Genomic DNA, 23,487 nt, shown 5'->3' with positions numbered 1-23,487 from the left:
GTTTCAACTACAGGTTATTTAAAAGAAATCACTCCCCAACAGTACCAAAGCACTGAGATTCCAAAGCAGTTGTCATGAATAATTCCATTTCAGAACCCAGCTAGCTGGACTATGACTGGTAAGAGGGTTACAGAGTGAAAAACAGGAAGAGTTGCATTTCCCATTTCGTATCTTAACAAGCTTGGAAAGAGAGGACCAAAAGTTCAGCTTCATAGTTATTTACTACAAAAAATAAAGCAATGGTTAGCACTCAATTTTTTAAATGACTAAACCTCACAAATTATGTACCTTCAAAGGCTAAATATTATAGTGCTATATCTCAATGAAGCTATTATTAAAAATAAATTGAAAGTACTACATATAATATATAAACCATCTGCCTATATTACTGAGACATCACAAAATGTATATTTTTAAATTCTGATATATGGCCCTGGCCAGCCAGCTCAGTGGATAGAGCACTGGGGCTCAGCAAACAGACGTCCTGGATTCGACTCCCAATCAGGGCACACATGAGAGGCAACCATCTGCTCCTCTTCCTTTCCTTCTCCCCCTTCTCTCTCTCTTCCCCTCTTGTAGCCAGTAGCTCAATGGGTTCAAGCATCTGCCCCAGGTACTGAGGGTAGTAGCTCAGTTGATTCAAGCATCAGCCTCAGACAGGGGTTACCGGGTGGATCCCGGGTCGGGACGCATGATGGATGTCTATCTACTCTCCTCTCATTAAAAAAAAAAAAAATTCTGGCCTGACCAGGCAGTGGCACAGTGGATAGAGCATTACTAGGACACAAAGGACCCAGGTTCAAAACCCTGAGTCTCCAGCTTGAGCGCAGGCTCATCTGGCTTGAGCATGGGATCACAGACATGACCCCATGGTCACTGGCTTGAGCCCAAAGGTCGCCGGCTTGAAGCCCAAGGTCGCTGGCTTGAGCAAGGGGTCACTCCCTCTGCTGTAGCCCCCCCACCCCCAGTCAAGGCACATATGAGAAGCAATCGATGAACAACTAAGGTGCCACAACGAGGAGCTGATGCTTCTCATCTCTTTCCCTTCCTGTTTGTCTGTCCCTATCTGTCCCTCTTTGTCCCTCTGTCTCCATCCCCCCCCAAATTCTGATATATGAAAAGAACATCAACTTCACTCCTGATTGAAGAAATACAAATTAAGATATTGTATGCTCTTCATTTCTCAGGTTAGTAAAGATTAAGAACTTTCATAATATCCATATTTGATAAAGAGACATGGAATAATCTAAACCCTAAAATACTCTTTGTATACTGGTACATCTTGAAGGGCAAGTTATTAACAGCTTTCAAAATTAAAAATACACATACCTATTGATTCAGCAATTCCACTTTAAAGAATTTATTGGACACATACACCTATACAATTGTACAAATTCAAAGAATTTTTTCAAAAAGAATCAGAACCAATTTAAGTGTCCATCAACAGGAAATTAAAGTATATACATCCACACAATGTCCCACTATGCAGTTGTTAAAAATAATAATAATGGCCTGTAGTGACACAGTAGATAGAGCATTGACCTGGAATGCTGAGGTAGCTGGTTTGAAAACCTGGGCTTGCCCAGTCAAAGCACATACAACAACCAATCAATGAACAACTGAAGTGAAACAACTAAGAGTTGATACTTCTTGTTCCTCATCGCCCTCTCCTCCCTCTGTAAAATCAATAAATAAAATATTTTAAAAAATAAACAAACAGCCTGACCTGACGGTGGTGCAGTAGATAAAGCATCAGACTGGGACACAGAGGACCCAGGTTTGAAACCCCGGGATCACTGGCTTGAGCGTGGGATCATAGACATGACCCTGCGGTTGCTGACTTGAGCCCAAAGGTCACTGGCTTAAGCCCAAGGTCACTGGTTTGAGCCCAAGGTTGCTGGCTTGAGCAAGGGGTCACTCCCTCTGCTGTAGCCCCCCAGTCAAGGCAGATATGAGAATCAATGAACAATTAAGGAGCCACAACAAAGAAGTGACGCTTCTTCTCATCTCTCCCGTTTCCTGTCTGTCTGTCCCTATCTGTCCCTCTCCCTCTCTCACTGGCATAAAAAAATAAAAATAAATAAATAGAGAAACAAAGTCCTGAGGCATAACTACAGCTCTTGGTTTGAAAAATATGGGTTCATGCCCTGGGTAGTTGGCTCAGAAGATAGAAAGTAGGCTCAGCATATGGATGTCCCAGGTTCGATCCCTGTTCAGGGCACACATGGGAAGCGAAAATCTGCTTCTCTTTCCCTCTCTCTCCCCCTTCTCTCTCTTTTCCCGTCTCACAGCCAGTGGCTCAACTGGTTCAAGCATAGCCTGGGCACTGAGGATAGCTCCGTTGATCCAAGCATCGGCCCCAGACAGGGGTTACCAGGTAGATCCTGGTCATAGCACATGCAGAGTCTGTCTCTCTATCTCTCTTTTTCTCACTTAAAAAAAAAAATGAAAACTATAGGCTTGAAATGTTAGGTAAAAAGCAAAATTCAAGATAACATGCATAGTGTGTTACATATGTGCTTATAAATGACAAGAAAAAGTCTGTGAGAAAGCAATCAATAAACAACTAAGGTGACGCAACAAAGACTTGATGCTTCTCATCTCTTTCCTTCCTGTCTGTCCCTCTCTCTCTCTACTTGTCACACACACACACACACACACACAAAAGTCTGGAAAAATATTGGGGTGTGGATGTTACTCTTTTTAGATGTATGCATGTGATTTTGAGGATATATTAATTTTATAACTATAATTTAATTTGAATGTATCAGGCTCTCAAACTCACATCTTGGTGTCAAATCTCCCCATGCTACACCCTACCTCTCTTTTCAGTGCTCTATGGTTCCAGTCAAATTAGTCTTCCTCCTTTGAGGTATCAGCCTAAAGGACTCCTCTTCAAAATGCTCTCACAAGTTGGTTGAACAGCTACCAGCAACAGCTTCAAATACAAATTACCTAGGTTGAGCCCTGGCCGGTTGGCTCAGCGGTAGAGCGTCGGCCTGGCGTGTGGGGGACCCGGGTTCGATTCCCTGGCCAGGGCACATAGGAGAAGCGCCCATTTGCTTCTCCACCCCCACCCCTCCTTCCTCTCTGTCTCTCTCTTCCCCTCCCGCAGCCAAGGCTCCATTGGAGCAAAGATGGCCCGGGCGCTGGGGATGGCTCTGTGGCCTCTGCCCCAGGCGCTAGAGTGGCTCTGGTCGCGGCAGAGCGACGCCCCGGAGGGGCAGAGCATCGCCCCCTGGTGGGCAGAGCGTGGCCCCTGGTGGGCGTGCCGGGTGGATCCTGGTCAGGAGCATGCGGGAGTCTGTCTGACTGTCTCTCCCCGTTTCCAGCTTCAGAAAAATACAAAAAAAAAAAAAAATTTACCTAGGTTGAAAGAACTATGTCTGCCTGCTTCTACTACAGAACTTTTTTTTTTAATTTTATTTATTCATTTTTAGAGAGGAGAGAGAGAGGGAGAGAGAGAAACTGAGAGAGAGAAGGGGGGAGGAGCTAGAAGCATCAACTCCCATATGTGCCTTGACCAGGCAAGCCCAGGGTTTCGAACCAGCGACCTCAGCATTTCCAGGTCGACACTTTATCCACTGCGCCACCACAAGTCAGGCTACAGAACATTTTAAAAGAATTTTTTTTGGAAAAAAAAAAAGAAAATTAAAACACAATTTAATAATCCTCATCACAGAAGCAACAAAAGTTCTGTACTTACTATTTCCCATGCTTTCCAACCTTGCTCCAGTTTCCTGCCTGAAATCCTCTTAGCTACTTACCACATGCCCAATCCTGCCAATCCTTCAAAACACAGGTTAAACACCTCCTCCTGCACCAAATCTTCCTTAATGCCCCAGACTGAGCTAATTCGCTTTCTTAGCCAATATGGCATCATCATCTCTTGAGGCACTTTGGTCTGCCTAACACTCAACTGGGGACATCTCTCAGTCCTATTAGTGAAAAAAGGGTCTTGGTTGTTTTGTATGCTCCATTTCAACATAAATTAAACATATGTTTCACTAAAGCTTATATATAAAAAAAAAAAGAATGGCAAGAATCTAAAAATAAAAAGCATGGGCTTTTCTTATGCATTTATTTTAATTAGGTAATATTTCTATTTGACAAACAGGAGAGTGAAGGGTAAGGATCCTTCAATCTCCATCCTCCACCCCAGTGCCCTGCTATGGTATGCCTCCTGAAAAGGCAATCACTACAGTCAATTTATTTTCATTTAAGGTGTTTTTAAAATTATTTATTAATTTTTGAGAGGGAGGAAGGTTGAGAGAGAGACAGGAACATCGATCTGTTCCTGTACATGCCCTAACCAGGGATCAAGCCCTCAACCTTGTTGTTTCAGGACGATGCTCTAACCGACTGAGCTGACCAGCCAGGGTGGGTGCTGGGGCAAATTAAATTTAACGACCAACAGATGGAAAAATAAACTGTGTCTTATGACTTACAGAAGTTATCCTGAGCTGTGAAAAGGAACTGTTCATTATCAGGAAAATTATTGAGTCTTTAAAGCATCCTATGGACCCAAGTTATTAAAGTTTTTAATAGTGTAAAAACTGCTGAAGGGTTCCATAAAGACCAAATTCTCACTAAGCTATGAAAAAGATGCCATTACAAATAAAATATTAGAGAAGAACATAAATGTTTTGTAAAGCTAGATTTCTTAAGGACTATTAATAAAACTAATGTTAATAAAAGTATTTCTCAAAATATTAATAGCAACAAGATGTCTGCATACTTTCCTAATTTCTAAATGATAAGAATTAAATGTTTCTAAGAGGTCTTTCATCATGTTTAGTGTACAAAAACTTAGGAAATTTCTGTTAATTATTCCTACCATAAGAAATCACATGCAAATAGAAAATATACAGGTCAGATTATACAAAAATCAGAATGTTCCAATAAGAAGGCAGTCAGTTCATCTTGTTAGAAAAGTCACCTAGCAATAAAAATCTGAAGCCATCATTAGATTTACTTTAAAAAGTGAAAATTCTATAGTGAATACTAAGCTCACTGTAGTAGTATGCTATTCTTATAAATGATACTGAAGGGTGAGTTAGCTGTGTCAAATACTACATTATCCATTGGGATTTTATGGCACAAATTGCCAAATGCCCTGAAATACTGATCCTTCCCTTCTTCCATCAAGAATTTACCAGAAAGCATTCCTCAGATGACCAAAGCAGACATGGTCTCTGCCCTTCTGGAGTTAACAAAACAGCAATGAACCGGAGATTGCAGAATCTGAACGCAGCAGTCCAGATGCCTCTTTTCTAGCTCCAGGTTCATTCTCCCCATTCTGCCATCATACACTTGTTTCAGACTCAGTATGACTGGGCCTCAGCTTTGCTCTGCTAACATAATCATATTTCTCAAAGATTACACTCCCATTACCAAAACGAGAATCAGCATGTTACCAAAATGCCACAGTAGCTATTATTAATGGTAGGCCACTTTTTCAAATGGCAAATCTTTTCTTTTTCTTTCTTTTTTTATGACAGAGACAGACAGAGAAACAGAGAGAGGGACAGATAGGGACAGACAGGAAAGGAGAGAGATGAGAAGCATCAATTCTTCATTGAGGCACTTTAGTTGTTCATTGATTGCTTTCTCATATGTGCCTTGACTGGGGGGCTATAGCAGACCAAGTAACCCCTTGCTCGAGCCAGTGACCTTGGGCTCAAGCTGGTGAGCCTGTGCTCAAACCCGATGAGCCCATGCTCAAGCCGGTGATCTCCGGATTTTGAACCTGGGTCCTCTGCATCCCAGTCTGACACTGCATCCACTGCACCACCGCCTGGTCAGGTCAAATAGCAAATCTTATTTATCACAGGATATTCTTAATTTCACTTCAAAGATTCTGTAATTTGAAAAATACTTTGCAAGTCCCTCCCGACCCCTCATCCTGCAAGTCCTAGAACTGTCATAAATAAAGTCAGGCTGTAGGGCTGGTTGACAGATGGCCAAATGTTTTTAGTTATTCCTCATACACCATTAAAACAAGCTACTAGAGAGCCAAAGCTATACCAATAAGATGGTATAGCTCTCTTTCTTTCTCACCATACTCAACCATCATTAGAACTTCTCGCCCGACCTGTGGTGGCACAATGTTTAGATAAAGCATCAACCAGGAATGCTGAAGTCACCGGTTCGAAACCCTGGGCTGGCCTGTGAAGGCACATATGGGAGTTAATGCTGCCTGCTCCTCCCCACCTTCCTGCTCTCTCTCTTCTCTCTAAAATGAATAAAGTTTTAAAAATATATTTTTTAAAAAGAACTCTAAGAAGAACTATTAATCTGATTGAGATTGATTGGATCTTCTTTGTAAATTTGAAGAATGAGTGCAAATTAAAAGTTATATATATATATGTGAAGGTCTGTTATCTTGCTCTTGTTCATTTCTCTCAGACACACTCTAAAAGACTATTGTACCAAATTAGTAAGATTTAAAAAAAAATTAGTAAGATTTAAGAGAAAGTAAAACCCTATGTGTAGGTCCTAAGCTTAAGCAATATACTCTAAGCCAAGGGTCCCCAAACTTTTTACACAGGGGGCCAGTTCACTGTCCCTCAGACCGTTGGAGGGCTGTCACATACAGTGCTCCTCTCACTGACCACCAATGAAAGAGGTGCCCCTTCCGGAAGTGCGGCAGAGGCCAGATAAATGGCCTCAGGGAGCCGCATGCGGCCCGCGGGCCGTAGTTTGGGGACGCCTGCAAGTGGTTTACTAGATAGCTCTACACTGGTATTGTAACCAAGAGCCCAGTTAATAATAAAATAATACTTTAAATCTCCCACCTGCCATTTTTTATATATGTTATATATATATATTATATATTATATATTGCATATTATATGTATATTATATATTATATATATCCTTCAGTAACATAAGAGGAACAGCAAAGCTATGATATGCTGATAATTTATCAACACCCCAAAACTCACCATTACTCCATGGTCTGTGCCATTCACGATATTTAATCATGTACTATTTTGTAGTATTTCCTATAGCAGGGGTCCCCAAACTTTTCACACAGGGGGCCAGTTCACTGTCCCTCAGACCGTTGGAGGGCCGGACTATAAAAACTATCAACAAATCCCTATGAACACTGCACATATCTTATTTTAAAGTAAAAAAACAAAACAGGACCAAATACAATATTTAAAATAAAGAACAAGCAAATTTAAATCAACAAACTGACCAGTATTTCAATGGGAACTATGGGCCTGCTTTTGGCTAATGAGATGGTCAATGTCCGGTTCCATATTTGTCACTGCTAGCCATAACGAGTAATATGACGTGCTTTCGGAGCCGTGACACGTGCATCCTGTGTCACGGGAAGTTGTACTATTCATGAGCGAAGCCATGCTCACCAATGACCACCAATGAAAGAGGTGCCCCTTCCGGAAGTGCAGCGGGGGCCAGATAAAGGGCCTCAGGGGGCCGCATGCGGCCCGCAGGCCGTAATTTGGGGACCCCTGTCCTATAGTCTAGGAATAGTAAAGATCTCACAATTGGTAATTTAAAGAGAATTTACACAAACTCTCTAGAGTTGACCCATTGCTCCTATGTATATATATACCCTGGTTGTTGAGTGTTAAAGACAACAAAGAAAAGGAACATGGTGGAAAGTTAGATCTCTGGATAACCGTAATAATAATAAATAGAGGCTAATACAGACTGTACTATATACCAAAGACATTTTAAGCACTTTATATATATTGATTACTTTGGTCTTCACAACAAACCTATGAGATAAATACTATTATTATCCCAATTTTACATATGAAGAAACTAAGACAAAAAAAGGCAAGTAACTTGCCTAAAGTCAGAGTTAACGAGTAGCAAGCTGGGGATTGAGACTTGAGCTCCTTTTTGGGTTTTGTTTTTGTTTTTTAAGAAAGAAAGGGGGAGAGAGGGGGGGGAAGGAAGGGAGAAAGAGAGAAAAAAAGGGAGAGAGAGGAAGAAGGAAGATGAGAGGCATCAACTTATAGTTGTTTCACTTTAGTTTTCATTGATTGCCTCTCATACATGCCTTGACCAGGGAATTCCAGCAGAGCCAGTGACCCCTTGCTCAAGCCAGGGACCTTAGGATCATGTTGATGATCCCATGCTCAAGCCGCGAACGACCAGTGTTCCAGGTCAACACTCCATCCACTGTGCCGCCACCAGTCAGGTGGGGCTAGAGCTCTTAACTACTCTGCTACCATAGTAGAAAGGTTAAGAGTGGACAAATGGAAATTGATAAATTTTGAGGCTCAGTACCCAAAACATATTAAAGGAAGCAGAGGGCAAAATAGATCTGGATCACAAAATAAAAGGCTATATTTATAAACTTGCAGGTTAAAAGCATTAGATGAAATGAGGTTACTCTGCAAGATAATGCCAAAGGAGAAGTTAATCAACAGAATCAGGTGGGACACCAATATTCAAAATAAAGTTAATATGTTGTGGGTACTAGATTTATTGGGGTTATCACTTTGTAAATTATATAAATGTGTAATCACCAGGTTGTACATTTAAAATTAATATTGTATGTCCACTGTAATTAAAAAATAAAACATTAAAAAATAAAATTAACACATTTTAGATCAAACTGATGGCGCAGTAGGGTAAAATATTTTAGCACATTGCATATGTGAAACCTATTTCAAATAAAAAATATAATAGTTATACTTACTCTATGGAAACTAGAACATAATTTAACCATAATAACTATAGATTTAGGGCAGCATCTGTTTTTATTGTACATTGGTCACAGCTTAGATTTTCATGCAAAATCTTTAGGCAAGAACACCACCTATAACATTGTCCCTATGAAAGAAAATAAACTGCTTTAAGATCTATCTTCAGACATGCTTTTCAGGTCATATACAGTTGTGAAAAGAAGGAAGGTCTAAATAGATGAACATATTTCAATGATTCTAAGATACACAATGTTTTACCTTTGTATAACACTGGAAGTGGGACAGTTTTACACAGTTTAACTGGCAGCATATTTTTTCATTCTTATTGTACACAAAATAATAGTGCATCTTACTTCTTATGGCATCTTAAATTCTGAGTTTTTCAGAACACATCTAATTCTGCATGTAAGCACACATTCTGCATGTTCATTACACAATGTAGTCAAGGAAAACTTTCTGCCTTCAAGGGGTTTAAAATCTAATGGAAAGAATAAGATTAGGCCTGACGAGGCAGTGGCGCAGTGGATAGAGCATCAGACTGGGATGCAAAGAACTCAGGTTCAAAACCCTGAGGTCGCCTACTTAAGCATGGGGCCGCTGGTTTGAGCGTGGGATCATAGACATGACCCTATAGTCGCTGGCTTGAGCCCAAAGGTCACTGGCTTGAGCAAGGGGTCACTCGCTCTGCTGCAGCCCCCCGCCCCCATCAAGGCACATATGAGAAAGCAGTCAATGAACTAAGGTGCTGCAATGAAGAATTGATGCTTCTCATCTCTCTCCTTCCCTGTCTGTCTGTCCCTCTCTCTGTCTCTATCTCATCCTCAAAAGAAATAATAAGATTAATACTAAGATAAAATGCAAGTAACAAACATTTATGTAAGATAGAAAGTGAAAAAATGAGTGAAAAGGTTAAAGAACCAAGGAAAAGGTACTTAATTGGTTGAAAATAAGAACAGCCAAACTAAAAAAATGTTAAGGTACTATGTCCTAAGCACAGTATTAATTAAAATAGAGTAGACCTGATGTAAAAACAGGAATAAAGTAGGAAATAAATGCTATCTCAACAATAGCCCTTTGAGTAGTACAAATGTTGACGTATGTCCTCAAAGGTTTAACAAAAAACTCACTACTCAAAGGGATAGTGGGAAAAGATGAATGTCAGATTTGGTCATGCTACTCTCCTCTAAAAACCAGAAACTACCCTCTAACTGAAGCAAAGCATTGCCTGAAGATGACTACTGAAAGGGGAAAACTTTTTTTTTTCTTCTTTCTGACATGAGAAGCAGAGAGGTATAGAGACTCCCACATGTGCCTGACTGGGATCCACCCAGCATGCCCACTAGGAGGCGATGCTCTGCCCATCTGGGCTGTTGCTCCATTGCAACCGGAGCCATTCTAGTGCCTGAAGTGGAGGCCATGGAGCCATCCTCAGCGCCTGGGCCAACTTTGTTCCAATGGAGCCTTGGCTGTGGGAGGGGAAGAGAGAGATAGAAAGGAGAGGGGGAAGGGTGGAAAACCAGATAGGCACTTCTCCTGTGTGCCTTGGCCGGGAATCAAACCTGGACTTCCACACGCCAGACTGATGCTCTACCGCTCAGCCAATTGGCCAGGGCAGAAAAACACTTTTTTAACCCTATCTCTCTCCCTCTCTCCTTTGCACCCTTGTAGTGGTTTTAAAAAATAAATCTACAAATTATTTGATACTTCTTTAAGAGGTAAATCTTAATTCCCTTCCCTTTGCACATGTAGGCTGGACCTAGTGACTTAATTCTAACTAACAGAATAAGGTAAAGTGATAGAATATCACTTCTGAGACTAAGTCATAAAAGGTTCCTCTCTCTTACACACATACAGCACTTGTCTTAGGGGAAGCTAAGTGCCTCATTCATGAGGTCACTCAAATAATCATATGGAGAGGTCCATGTGACAAGCAACTGAGGATTCCTACAGAGGCATTCTGTCCACAGCCAAGTGAGTGAGCCAGCCATCATGGAAGCATAGCCTTCAGATGACTGCAGTCCCCGCAGACATCTTGACTGTAATCTTAAGGAGACCCGAGTCCACACTGCCTAGGTCAGTTGGTCAGAGCATCATCTCAATACACCTGGGCTGTGAGTTCAATGCCCAGTCAGGGTACATACAAGAATCAACCAATGAATCCATAAATTAGCGAAAAAACAAATTGAAGTTTCTTTCTCTCTCTCTCCCCCACTTCTTCCCTTTCTCTAAAAGCAATTAAAAAGAGAAACACCTCTGAGCCAGAACTTGCATTCAGCAAAGCTGCTCCCAAACAACTGACCACAGAAACACAAGATAATAAACGTTTACTGTGTTGCATAACTAATACAACCCCATGGCATTGTGTGTCTCTAAAACACTTACTTTTATCTTCTAGCAATTATGTGTATAAGGATGACCAGTATAGAAAATAATTTCTAGAAAGCTTTCTCTTCATCTTTATATGCCTGTAAGTCTTACCTCAATGAGCTGCAGTTAAGTATTTCTTTTTGTTTGTATTTGTTAAAACATTCTTGCCAGACCCTATAAAGTTGATACAGATGTCCAAAAATGGCATAGGGATGTCTGGGGTTGATTCCCAGTCAGGGCACACAGGAGAAGCGACCATCTGCTTTTCCACATCTCCCCATCTTCCCTTTCTTTCCTCCCCTCCTTTCCCCCTCTCCTCCTCCTGCAGCCATGGCTCAATTGGTTCAAGCAAGCTGGCCTCAGGAGCTGAGGATGGCTCTGTGGCCATCACCGGCACTAAAATAAAGGACTCTGTTGCTGAGCAATGGAGCAACATATCCGAGATGGACAGAGCATCGCCCCCTAGTGGGCATGCCAGGTGGATCCAGGTTGGGGTGCATGCTGGAGACTATCTCTGCCTCTCCTTCTCTCATTAAATTAAGAGAAGAGGGGGAGGTAAAGAGGAATGAGGGGGTCGGGGAACAAAGGTTCTGGGCTTAATAAGAAGCATCCTGTTTAAATTTACCCGAATGTTTCCATAAATAAAACATCTTTTTAAGTCAGTGGACAGACTGTACATGTCCCATTAAAAATCAAACTCACAAGTGGATACAACTCCCAAGTAAAGTCAGGTTCTGCCCAGAAAGAAGTTTCCAGAGCCTCCCCAGTCAGCTTCTCTAAATTCATACATGCAGGCACATGCCCATATTCTCACCTGCTCACACTCCCCCTGAATTGTATACACCTCACACAGTGTTAACTGCCAACGCCACCACTCCCCTCCACCCCCACCCCCAGAAGAAATAACAGGGTCAGGAGTCAGACCTCTGGAAGCCTGGCAGACATGCACAGGTGTCCATGAATGTGTGTGCACACTCTGCTGAGTGTGCATGTGGCTCTGTACTGGAATGGGTTTGTACAAGAATGGCTCTCTGCTGCTGCTCCAGGACTCTAGATGCCACATGGCCATGCCTGCTCACAAGCTCTCTTTCAGGTTAGTCCAGGCCCACAATGTAAATACTGTCCCTTTTAGAGTGGTGTCCTTATGCCAAACACAGGCTGGACAACCATACACAGCCCTGGCACTAGGGTACGGCTCAACAAAGTCTTCCTGCTAAGAAAGCAGTAAGGTAATCGGCACACTAAAGCTGGGCGGGACCCCTAACAGTATTCCAACATCCACGAGGCCCAGCTGAGCCAGGGTTCTTGTTTTTCTGAGGCCTCTCAAGTTTTACATTTCTGTCCCACTTTCCCCCAACATCTGAGATGACTTGGGAGACTTCTGTTCTTGCAACCAAAGAAGCCTAATCAAAACCCTTACAAAGCACAAGTATAACTAGTTTAAATTTAGGGCCTGACCCGTGGCTTTAACTTCTGATGCAGAAGCCCAAGACTAATAGGCTGTGAGGATTCCTCAAATACCAAGGTACTACTTGAATTAAAGGTCCTATCATTTTGTAATTTAACCACATAAGTAAAACTTTCAGTGAAATATATTTATTACGGTTGATGACATACTGGCAAATTTTACCAAATGAAAACAATAATTTTACACTGGCACATATAGTTCACTTTACAAAAAAAGTTATTATATGAGCCATCCTATCTGACCTAGTTACCTAATATACAGATGTGTTATATATGACATTTGCTTGGCACATCGAGTTAGTTATACAAACCACAATTCCAACCAAAACTCCAAGCTAGTAAATATGTTAAGATTTGAGAATTTTTGAGTTATTTGTGATCAAATATCCATTAAAATGGCTTAAGCAATCTTAACAATTTTCTACCACATAAACGCTCATTTTTCCTCATTAAAAAACACTAGAATTCGCCTGACCTGTGGTGGCGCAGTGGATAAAGCATTGACCTGGAAATGCCGAGGTCGCCGGTTCAAAGCCCTGGGCTTGCCTGGTCAAGGCACATATGGGAGTTGATGCTTCCAGCTCCTCCCCTCTTCTCTCTGTCTCTTCTCTTCTCTCTCTCTCTCCCTCTCCTCTCAAATGAATAAATAAAAAATAAAAAAAAGTATTAAAAAAAAAAAAAGAAACACTAGAATTCTATTGGATGAGACCAAGCACAAGCCCAAAAGCTCACCAAAATCACATTTAAATAAGACAAGCAAAGCTATAAATTCGGCATATTTACCAAGAGACTAATAATTAACAATCAGTTAAATAAGATTCAAGAGAAATTCCTGGTTGTTGAAAACCCCTATGATCACCCAGAACTGATTATGTAAGACAACAGTGCATTGTTTCAGGTGTGCCAGTATGTGTAATGAAGTTCACAGCTATGTTACACTAATGACTCACTTAAACATCTTAATTTTCTGCTATCTTAACCTTTAAATCAACTGCAAGAGAAGGTGCCAAAAGCAGTTAGTAGAAAAGCATACAGTTTCCAAAAGAAATTTATATGTACAACTCATTTTACTACTTAAAAGTTTTTTTGATAACTGAGATTTTTAAAAAGATGTTAGAAAGATTCAAAAATAATTTTAAAAGTAATGGGTGCTTACTAAATCCATAATATTCAACATACACTGATTTTTAAAAAGGCACACAGGTCATATAGTCTTGGGGGGGGGGGTGTTTTTACAGCACCTAGCATATTTCTGTCCAATATTACATACAATTATTGCAGGACCTGACAGTGGTTAAAAACTTTTTGTCTGACTAGTAAGCCAAAGTTGAAAAAATACTGGTGCACATATTTCTTGATCAGGAGGATTACCTTTTTGTTGTGAAGTAGTTCTATTTACTCTAGTTACCTTGAAACAAAAAACTGGTGGAAACAACACTGGATTAAAACTACCTGACTCTATTCCCACTAAATAAATAATACATTTGAACTGTTCATATTTCACTGTAAAAGATATACCGCTTTAGAGATTTGCTCTGTAAGTTTTGAAAGCAAAGTGAATCAGAAATCCCATTCCTATGAGTAGCCAGTCTGAAACAGAAAATATTTATTCCATACTGAGTCTCCCTTGCCACTACAAACCTCTCTAAGAGTTTATTACATTAAAACAATTGAGGTGGGATAAGATGTATGATAATAAAAACTCTTTGAGGCATTTATCAAGCAGATTATCTCTGAAACTACACCTTGGTTTAGAACAGGGGTCGGAAACCTTTTTAGCTGAGAGAGCCATAATGCCACATATTTTAAAATGTCATTCTGTGAGAGCCATACAACGACCCGTGTATATTACGCATTATCCCATAAAAATTTGGTGTTGTCCCAGAGGACAGCTGTGATTGGCTCCAGCCACCCACAACCATGAGCATGAGTGGTAGGAAATGAATGGATTGTAATACATGAGAATGTTTTATGTTTTTAACATTATTTTTTTTACTAAAGATTTGTCTGCGAGCCAGATGCAGTCATCAAAAGAGCCACATCTGCCTCGCGAGCCCTAGGTTCCCAACCCCTAGTTTAGAAGCCTCTGAGCAGGAATTTGGCCTGTTATCTATGTCCACACTTGTTTCACATTCACCTCTATTTTTTTAAATCTAATCCACAGAGTAAGTCATTCTAACAGACAACTGTATTTATGTTTATATGACTATCAAAAACATTATTGTAATGCAACACTATTACACAGGCAAAATTGCTAATTTTAGTGAGCTCCTCCCCACCCCTCCACCTCTACCTGCTTCCCCTCCACACACACACACACACACACACACACACACACACACACTCCCCCCTCCCCCCGTGCCAGGAACCAGATATTTTCCTTTCTATTGGGTAGATCTGTTTGACTTTTTTTTTTTTTTTTTAATTTTTTTATTTATTCATTTTAGAGAGGAGAGGGAGAGACAGAGAGAGAGAAGGGGGGAGGAGCTGGAAGCATCAACTCCCATATGTGCCTTGACCAGGCAAGCCCAGGGTTTCGAACCGGCGACCTCAGCATTTCCGGGTCGACGCTTTATCCACTGCGCCACCACAGGTCAGGCTGTTTGACTTTTTATTAATGATATTGAAAACTTTTTAAAAACTAACAGATACAGTTTCCCACATCAAAAGCACACATAAACCCCATTTTGTTTAATATTTCAAAACAAACTGAATTTCTTATAAAATACAGAAGAATATCAGTTTAAACGAGTCCTTAGAAGTCGGAATGTGTAAATACTTCTGATAATAGAACAAATTAATGTCAAGACACAGCCAATAACGTAAAAAGCCTCCATGCAACCATGCCTGTCAAAGGGCACCTGTATTAACAGCTCAGGGAAGTGGCATTCGCAGAAAAGCACAAGTATGTTCAAAAGAAAATCATTAGGTCTCAGCCATTAATCCCCTCCCCCACCCTCTTCATCTGGAGCCCTCAAAGCAATTAACCAGTAGAAGGTGCTATTGTACAACCCACCCCTATATACACCAACCTCCATCCTTGGCCCAGAGCTGCGTTCAACCCATGTGGACTCTCTCAGCCCGTCCTGTTCATAGAAGCCTCTACCCTATGCCCCAAAGCAGAACACCAGATCTTGTCCTATAACCCCTATTTATAAAACAAAACACAATGACAGCGCAACAGCTAGCAAAACTCTAAAACCATCAGACACACACACACACTTGGCTAAACAGTAACCTCAAATACAATCTTAATAACCTGAACTGCCTGACCTGTGGTGGCGCAGTGGATAAAGCATCGACTTGGAAATGCTGAGGTCGCTGGTTCAAAACCGTGGGCTTGCCTGGTCAATCAAGGCACATATGGGAGTTGATGCTTCCAGCTCCTCCCCCCTTCTCTCTCTCTGTCTCTCCTCTCTCTCTCTCTCTCTCTGTGTGTGTGTCTCTCCCTCTCCTCTCTAAAATGAATAAATAAATAAAAATTTAAAAAAATAATAATAATCTGAACTGAAAACAATCCATTTCTACTAGAAAAAACAACCCTGGTCACATCCACTACAGGAAGAGTAAACTGAACAAATCACTGTTCCCAACAAAGTCAGGGGCAATGAGGAAAGGGAAAGCTGGCTGTCAGGCCCAACGTATAAAGAGGGATTTCCTCTTCCACGTACACAAAAAAGGAAGAGCGGCAGAAAACGGGGTTGCAAAGGGAAGAAGACACGAAGGTGGAGAAGAGTCTGAGCATGTTTTTGAGTGTCCTTTACTTTCAAATGCACTCTTCTGCCTCTTACAAGGTTACAAAAAATAATAATAAAGGCCAGACAGGAGACAAGAGAAAGCTGAAAAAGAAATGCACCTACCCCCTTCCCCCATCTTCTCTCCTCTCTCCCAAAAAGAGCTGTGTTTGTCCGTGTAAACCTAGTTCCAAATATGGGAGAGAGAGAATGAATGTGTGTATGGAAGAACAATGAGCCCTCAGCCTGGTATTGTGTGTGTGTGTGTACGTGTGTTTGCTTCTGCCTCTTTTCCCTTCGACCTCAACAACAGGGTGAGCTGGAAGCCCCCTTTCCATCCAGCCTATAGGCCATCAAAATCAAAACTGGTTTATAATTTACGGTGGAATTCACTCAGCAAGCAAAGCCATGGAAGGAAACAGCTACCCAAAGATGATTATTATTGTATAGATCCATCCTCTCTCCCCTCCCCCCACTGCCTGAGACTAAAGAATCCCGTGTACACCAGACAAAAAGATCTCTCTCTCTACATGGAAAGCAATGATCAACACTGGTTCAAATCAAAGCATAGGATGCACTGATTTGTGTGACATTAAAATGTTCCTTTCATAATTCATCAAGTGCTTCTTTCAGCTGCCCATTTGGTGTTTCATGGTGTTTTTTTTTTAAATCGCTTTGGAGAAAGCTATCTCCAGGATTCATACAAAACTATACTTTCTAAATGTACCTTAAAATAGCAGCACATACTGAAACATTTAAGGCACCCAGTCTCTCAAGGACATATTTTGCTTAAATCAATGTCTTAAGTCTGTAATCCAGAAAAATTGTAAGCAAACCTTGGAAAGGAGGCAAAGGAAAACGACAATCCAACAATGAATCATTTTGTTTTCCTTTCAACAACTTCTCAAGCAACCAGTTTCAAAGGAAACCTGCAATACTTCCCCCTCCCAACACTGACACACACACACACACACCATCCATGTGAAACTCCTTCTCTTCTCTCCAAAAAACCTTAAGAAATTAAAAGTTAAAAACAGAGGCCCCTGTCTTTCCGAGAGAACTCTGTATATAAAACAGGTCAATGAGAACCCTATTCTGATGCGAGCGATTTGGATTTCAGAATTCATTCCTCCCATCCAGCAGGGAAGGAGGCTGGAGAACACAAAGAGGGAGTCTTCCCCCTACCATGAAATGATACTTTTAAGAAAAGTCCTCGTCCCCCTCCAAGACTCCCCAAATCCACAAAACATTCCAGAAATGGGCCGTTCCAGCCCCCTTGTCTGCCTTTCCTCCCCCCCCCCCCCCCCGGTTCAGCCAATAATCGCGTCACATGAAGTAGTTTCAGCACAGACAAGTCAAACAAGAGCAAGAATAATCAGCAAAGAACGCAGGGGGGGTCAGCCGGTCAGCGGGACAGTGGGGACCCGGCCGGGAACTGCCAGAGAAGTCCCTCGTCCTTTTATTCCGGGATGTGCGCTCTGGCCTCCGCCACCTGGACTCGCCCGGACCGGGGCTGCACGCCGGCCCCCGCGCCCGCCCGGTGCCCCGCGCCCGCCTCACGCCCCGTGTCCGGTGCCCCCGTGCCCACCCGGTGCCCTGTGCCCGGTGCCCCCACCCGTGCCCGGTGCCCCCACCCACGCCTGGTGCCCCCCACGCCCCGCGCCGATACCCTGTGCCCAGTGCCCCGCGCCTGGGACCAGGGGCCACCACAGCAAGCGGACGCCACGCGCAGACGAGCCGGGGGACTTACCTTCCCCGGATGCGCTACACCATCAATGGAGGTGTGTTCGGCCGGCTCCCAGGAAAGTGGGGGGACGCGGCAGGAGGCCCGCGGGACTGGGGGCCGCCAGCCGCGGGTGCAGAGGCGGGGCTGCAGGGGCTTCCCTCCCGTGCCCTTCCGCGCGGTCTCCACCAGGCTCCCCGCTCCTCGCTCGGCCGGCCCTTCAGGCGCGGGAGCCCCGGGTCATGTCTGGTTTGCTTTTTCGGAGGGCGACGGGGCTCCCTGAGGAGGACGGTGGGGTCTTTTTTTTTTTTTTCTTCTTCAAGCAGGAGAGAAAATAAAGCAGAGACAGGGTGGGAGGCGAGCGGAGGGAGGCGGAGGCGGGGCGAGACCCGAGCTGGACAGGCGTCTCGGGTGTGCGGGAGGAAGGCGAGGCTGGCAGCGCCGGGGGCGGCTTGCGAGCGTCTGCGGGGAGCAGCGGCGCCTCAGCGATGAAGGCCGAGCCGCGGCGGGGTGGCTGCACCGATCCACCGCCCACTCCGCGCTCGGGCCCAGCCCACCTCGCAGTATCGCGCCTTGCCATTGGTGCACCCCAGCGTGACGCGCGCAGAGATGGGGCCAATGCGGGGCAGAGGGTGGGCAGAGGGGCGGGACTTCTCTGTCTCCCTTTTTTTTTTTTTTTTAATTTTTTTCCTCCCCTCTTTTTCTAATAAAACGAGCAGGAGAGAAGGTGGGGAGCAGCCAGCTCCGGACAAGCGCTGTCCGGCCTCCAGCGCGCGCTTCGGGAGGCGGCCCGGTGGAGAGCTGGGCTCCCTGCGGGGCGCGTCTTTGTGCTGGCCGAGCCGGGCTAGGGCTGCGCGGCAGCGGGCAGGTTCTGAGGGCAGGATGCGCCCGAGTCCAGCGGCTCCTGTTATTCCCAGGGTCACAGTCAGCCTTACCCGCCACTTAAGACGCGGATTCATATCCCTGGGTCGGGGGCACACGGAGTGGGTGGGTTCTTACCATTCTAAAAAGGACTTGCGAAATTCTGATGAGCAGCAACGTGTGTTCAAAATAAGTCTCTAGCAAAAGATTAAGAAAGAAAAATGAAATTAGCGGATCACACTGCTTTTTCGAAAAAGAATAAGAAAAACCTGAAAAGTCTCGTCAAAGAAGAAAGAAACTAGAACCACCGACAGAGGGGATTTTAGAAAGAGAGAGCAGGCAGAGTACACAACTGTATTCCGAAAGTTTGAGAGGGAAAAACGCAAAAAAGGAAAATTCAAATATCACCTTTTTTTCTTTGAGAAACATAGTATTCTGTCACATTTCCCCAAAAACTGATCCATCACAGGGTCTACCATGCTATTAGGGCAGTGAGGGGCAGGCCAAATGCTCATCCTCTATTTAATATAATTTATAGAATTGAGGGGTTTGGAAATTTTAATGATGATTAGCAGTTTTTGAAATGCATATCATGTTTATTGATTTCTTTCACAGACCCTGGCATGAATCCAAGGTGAGTCATCAACCTATTGTTTGTTTGTTAATATACTGTAAATGCTTATTGGTGTCCTTATACACTTTTCCTGAGGGAGTTCAGATCTGTATATAATAAAATTATTAAGGGATAGAACATAGCACAAAATAATTCACTCATCTATTGCAAATAAACTGGTCATCTTTTTCCTTTGGAATATTTATTCAGGTTATCATTTCACATCCAATAGTTTATTTTAGGAATAATTTAACTAGCAGACAGTATTGGGCTCTGTGTGACCCAAGAGATCTAAAAACAAATGGGGCTTTGCCATTACCTTTCTCAGTAACTTCTCTGAGTAACTTTTTTTTATTTGAATTTATTGGGTGACATTGGTTAATAAAATTATATAGGTTTCAAGTGTACAATTCTATAATACATCATCTATATATTGTATTGTGTTTACCACTTAAAGTCAAGTCTCCTTCCATCACCGTTTATCCCCCTTTGCCCACTGCTACCTTCCCCCATACTCCCTATAACTTTAAGCAAGAAAAATCTGTCTACTGCAATCCCTTCAACTATGAAATGAGAAAACTGGTTAATACTGCCTTGTATACCTAATAATGTGAGAACTGAATTTTACAACATAATAGATTCAATAAACAGCTCTTGGCATTCTATTATAGATATGGATGGAACTATTTGACATCAGTTTGGAAATAATTAGAGGTAGAATGTATTAGATGGCTTCAATTTCCATCAAAATCTATATTGAGAAGAGCACTTTCTCTTTTTAAAAAAAAAAATTATTGATTGATTCTAGAGAGAGGAAGGGAGAGAGAAACAGAAACATCGATCTGTTCTTGTATATGTCCTGACCAGGGATGGAACCCACAACCTTTGTGTATGCAGCCAGGGCCAGGAGCACTATTTCTAATCAAGGTTCAGCCTGTGGTGGACAAATGGACACCACCTCCAGGATGATGCCTGTGGATCCTGCATGGTCATTCAGCAGTAAAGAGAGGGACGCTACCCTGGGCGGTTGGCTCAGCGGTAGAGCGTCGACCTGGCTTGCGGGGGACCCGGGTTCAATTCCCGGCCAGGGCACACAGGAGAAGCGCCCATTTGCTTCTCCACCCCCCCCCCTTCCTCTCTGTCTCTCTCGTCCCCTCCCGCAGCCAAGGCTCCATTGGAGCAAAGATGGCCCAGGCGCTGGGGATGGCTCCTTGGCCTCTGCCCCAGGCGCTAAAGTGGCTCTGGTCGCGGCAGAGCATCGCCCCCTGGTGGGCAGAGCGTTGCCCCTGGTGGGCGTGCCGGGTGGATCCCGGTCGGGCTCATGCGGGAGTCTGTCTGTCTCTCCCCATTTCCAACTTCAGAAAAATAAAAAAATAAAAAAAAGAGAGGGACTCTAAAGATCAGGAAACTATTATACATTTACTGTAGATTTAGAGGTGGCCATCGTTTTCATTTATGTATAACAACATAGATTTAGAAATCTCAAAGTTCCACATAGCTACAAAACATAATGGTATGGTACCAGGCCATAAAATTAGCAAACTAGACCTGTTTAACTTTGACAATCCCACACAAGACTTGTGGTCCAGTCATAAAGCCAGAAAGTACATAGAGCCTTCCTTACAAGGATCTAAGAAGCTGTTAAGGTAATAACAATACAGCAAAATAAACTTGATCAGGTGGTGACACAGTGGAGAGAGCGTTGACCTGGGACGCTGAGGTCCCAGGTTCAAAACTCCACTTGAGTGCTTGAGCATGGGATCATAGACATGACCCCATGGTTACTGGCTCGCGCCCAAAATGACTTGAGCCCAAGGTCTCTGGCTTAAGGAAGGGGTTACTGGCTCAGCTGGAGCACCCTCATCACGGCCATATGAGAAGCAATCAGTGAACAACTAAAGTGCTACAAGTTGATGCTTCTCATTTATCTCCCTTCTTGTCTGTCTGTCTGTCTGTCTGTCGTATCTCAAAAACAAAACAAAAAAAACGTAATAAGAACAACTATGAAACCATTGATTGAAAGTTTCTAAGTCCCAAGCCCCAAGCCAAGCATGTCTATCCCTTAGTCCTGACAACAGCCCATGAAGTGTTGTTGTGGCTATCATTTCCATTTCAAAGCTCAAGAAACTGGACTTAGTTAAGTTAAATAACTTGCTTAAGGTGAAAGAGGTCAGATGAAATTATGAAATTAGAAAAAGTGTTCTATTCTCTTTTCAGCAAGCATTAGAAAATGGGGATGACTTTGGTTATTGAATCTAAAAACATCAAGAAGGACTTTTGTTAGTTATTTTATGTATCTTACTACAGATAGAAGTGATGTTATTTTGTATACAGAGGTCACATTAGAAATGTAATACCATTATTTAAAAGAAGCCAAGAGGAAAGAGGGATTATTTAATAAAGTGAGAACTAGATAGCTATATAGGAAAATATAAGCAATGCAGAATATTTTTTAAACTAGATTTCTATTGTTCCTAAACTCTTCCCCAAATTACAGATGGATATGTTTAAATGTAAAAACTGAAACCTCGTCACCCCATTAAATTTAATTTTTAAATAAAAAAAAAAGTTTACTGGTGTTTATTTCATTATAGTTCTCTATTATCTACATATAGATTAGGCTTATTCTTTTTCTCTTTTTTTTCTTTGTGACAGACAGAGAGAAAGTCAGAGAGAGGGACAGACAGGAAGGGAGAGAGATGAGAAGCATCAATTTTTCGTTGTGGCTCCTTAGTCTCCTTAGTTGTTCATTGATTGCTTTCTCATATGTGCCTTGACTGGGGGCTACAGCAGAACAAATGACCCCTTGCTCAAGCCAGTGACCTTGGGCTTCAAGCCAACGACCATGGGGTCATGACTCATGCTCAAGCCAGCAACCCAGTGCTCAAGCTGGTGAGTTCATGCTCAAGCCAGATGAGCTCATGCTCATGCTGGTAACCTCAGGGTTTTGAACCTGTGTGCTCTGGCTCTGCGTCCCAATCTGACGCTCTATCCACTGTGCCATCACGTGGTCAGACTAGGTTATGGTTATCTTTTATATATGTCAGATATTTTATGATCTTTTAAAATAAATTTTTATTTGTTGATTTTAAAGAGGAAGGGAGAGAGAAACAGAAATATCAATCTGTTTCTGTATGTGCTCTGACCAAGGAGTGAACCAGTAACCTTTGCTTGTCAGGATGACACTCTAACTAACTGAGGTATCCAGCCAGGGCTTATGATTTTGTAAGTGAAACCATAAAAGTATTAAAGGAATACTAAAACTTTTTAAAATCATGATTGAGGAAGTTCTCTCTAAAAACCCAGAAGCCATAAAGGAAATACACCAATAATTTTACTACGTAAATATTCTACGTCTCTGTAAGGCATAAATAACACCAAAGCCATGCAAGAAACAAGCAAACTGAGGGAAAACATTTTTAGCACCTAAAATAAAGGGCCAACTTCCTTAACACAATATAATCATCATGAAGTAAATGAAAATTAAAGTCATCTTAGATAAGAACATCATTTTTTTACTTCATAATATCCAGTATTGATGGGGATGCAGGAAAACAGGCACTCTGATGTATTGTTGGTGAAAATATAATCATACCAGTTTTTAGGACACAATCTTGCTCTTCCTATGAAAACGTTAAATATCCATAACCTTTTACCCAACAATTCTTCCAGAAAGCCATTCTACAAATACTCTTGCATACGTGTGTGTGTGTGTGTGTATATATATATGTATGTATGTATATATATTCAAACAACTTGCAACATTATTTATAATAGTGAAAACCTGCAAAAACCCAAACATCCATCAATGAAGAATGTTTAAATAAATTATGGTACAAACAATGCAATACTTGCCAGTGTTCAAAAAGAATTAGGTAAATTTGAACTGGTATAGAATAACATCCAGGATTCAGAGTTAAATGAAAAAAACAAGCCTCACAACAATTATGTAAAGTATAATTCTATTTGTATTTTTTAATGTTTATTTTATTGATTTTAGAAAAAGAGAAAGGAAGAAAGGGAGAGAGAGAC

The 23,487-nt window shown here is 42.2% G+C and overlaps 1 protein-coding gene across 2 annotated transcripts in view; it reads right to left on the bottom strand.

Annotated features, from left to right (window-relative positions):
* RERE (arginine-glutamic acid dipeptide repeats) overlaps positions 1–18,447 on the bottom strand; it is a 433,372-nt gene extending 414,925 nt beyond the window's left edge. The window contains exon 1 of one of the 2 annotated variants that reach the window (XM_066270541.1): positions 18,009–18,447. The gene's annotated coding sequence lies outside the window, so the exon portion shown is untranslated. The remainder of the gene's footprint in view (positions 1–18,008) is intronic. The other variant, XM_066270544.1, reaches the window with a different exon arrangement.
* Positions 18,448–23,487: the final 5,040 nt, after the last annotated feature.

This window comes from Saccopteryx bilineata, chromosome 3 (genome assembly GCF_036850765.1).
Source record: "Saccopteryx bilineata isolate mSacBil1 chromosome 3, mSacBil1_pri_phased_curated, whole genome shotgun sequence".
Lineage (NCBI taxonomy): Eukaryota > Metazoa > Chordata > Mammalia > Chiroptera > Emballonuridae > Saccopteryx > Saccopteryx bilineata.
The sequence above is the reverse complement of the archived record's forward strand: the minus strand, read 5'-3'. Positions and strand labels throughout refer to the sequence as shown.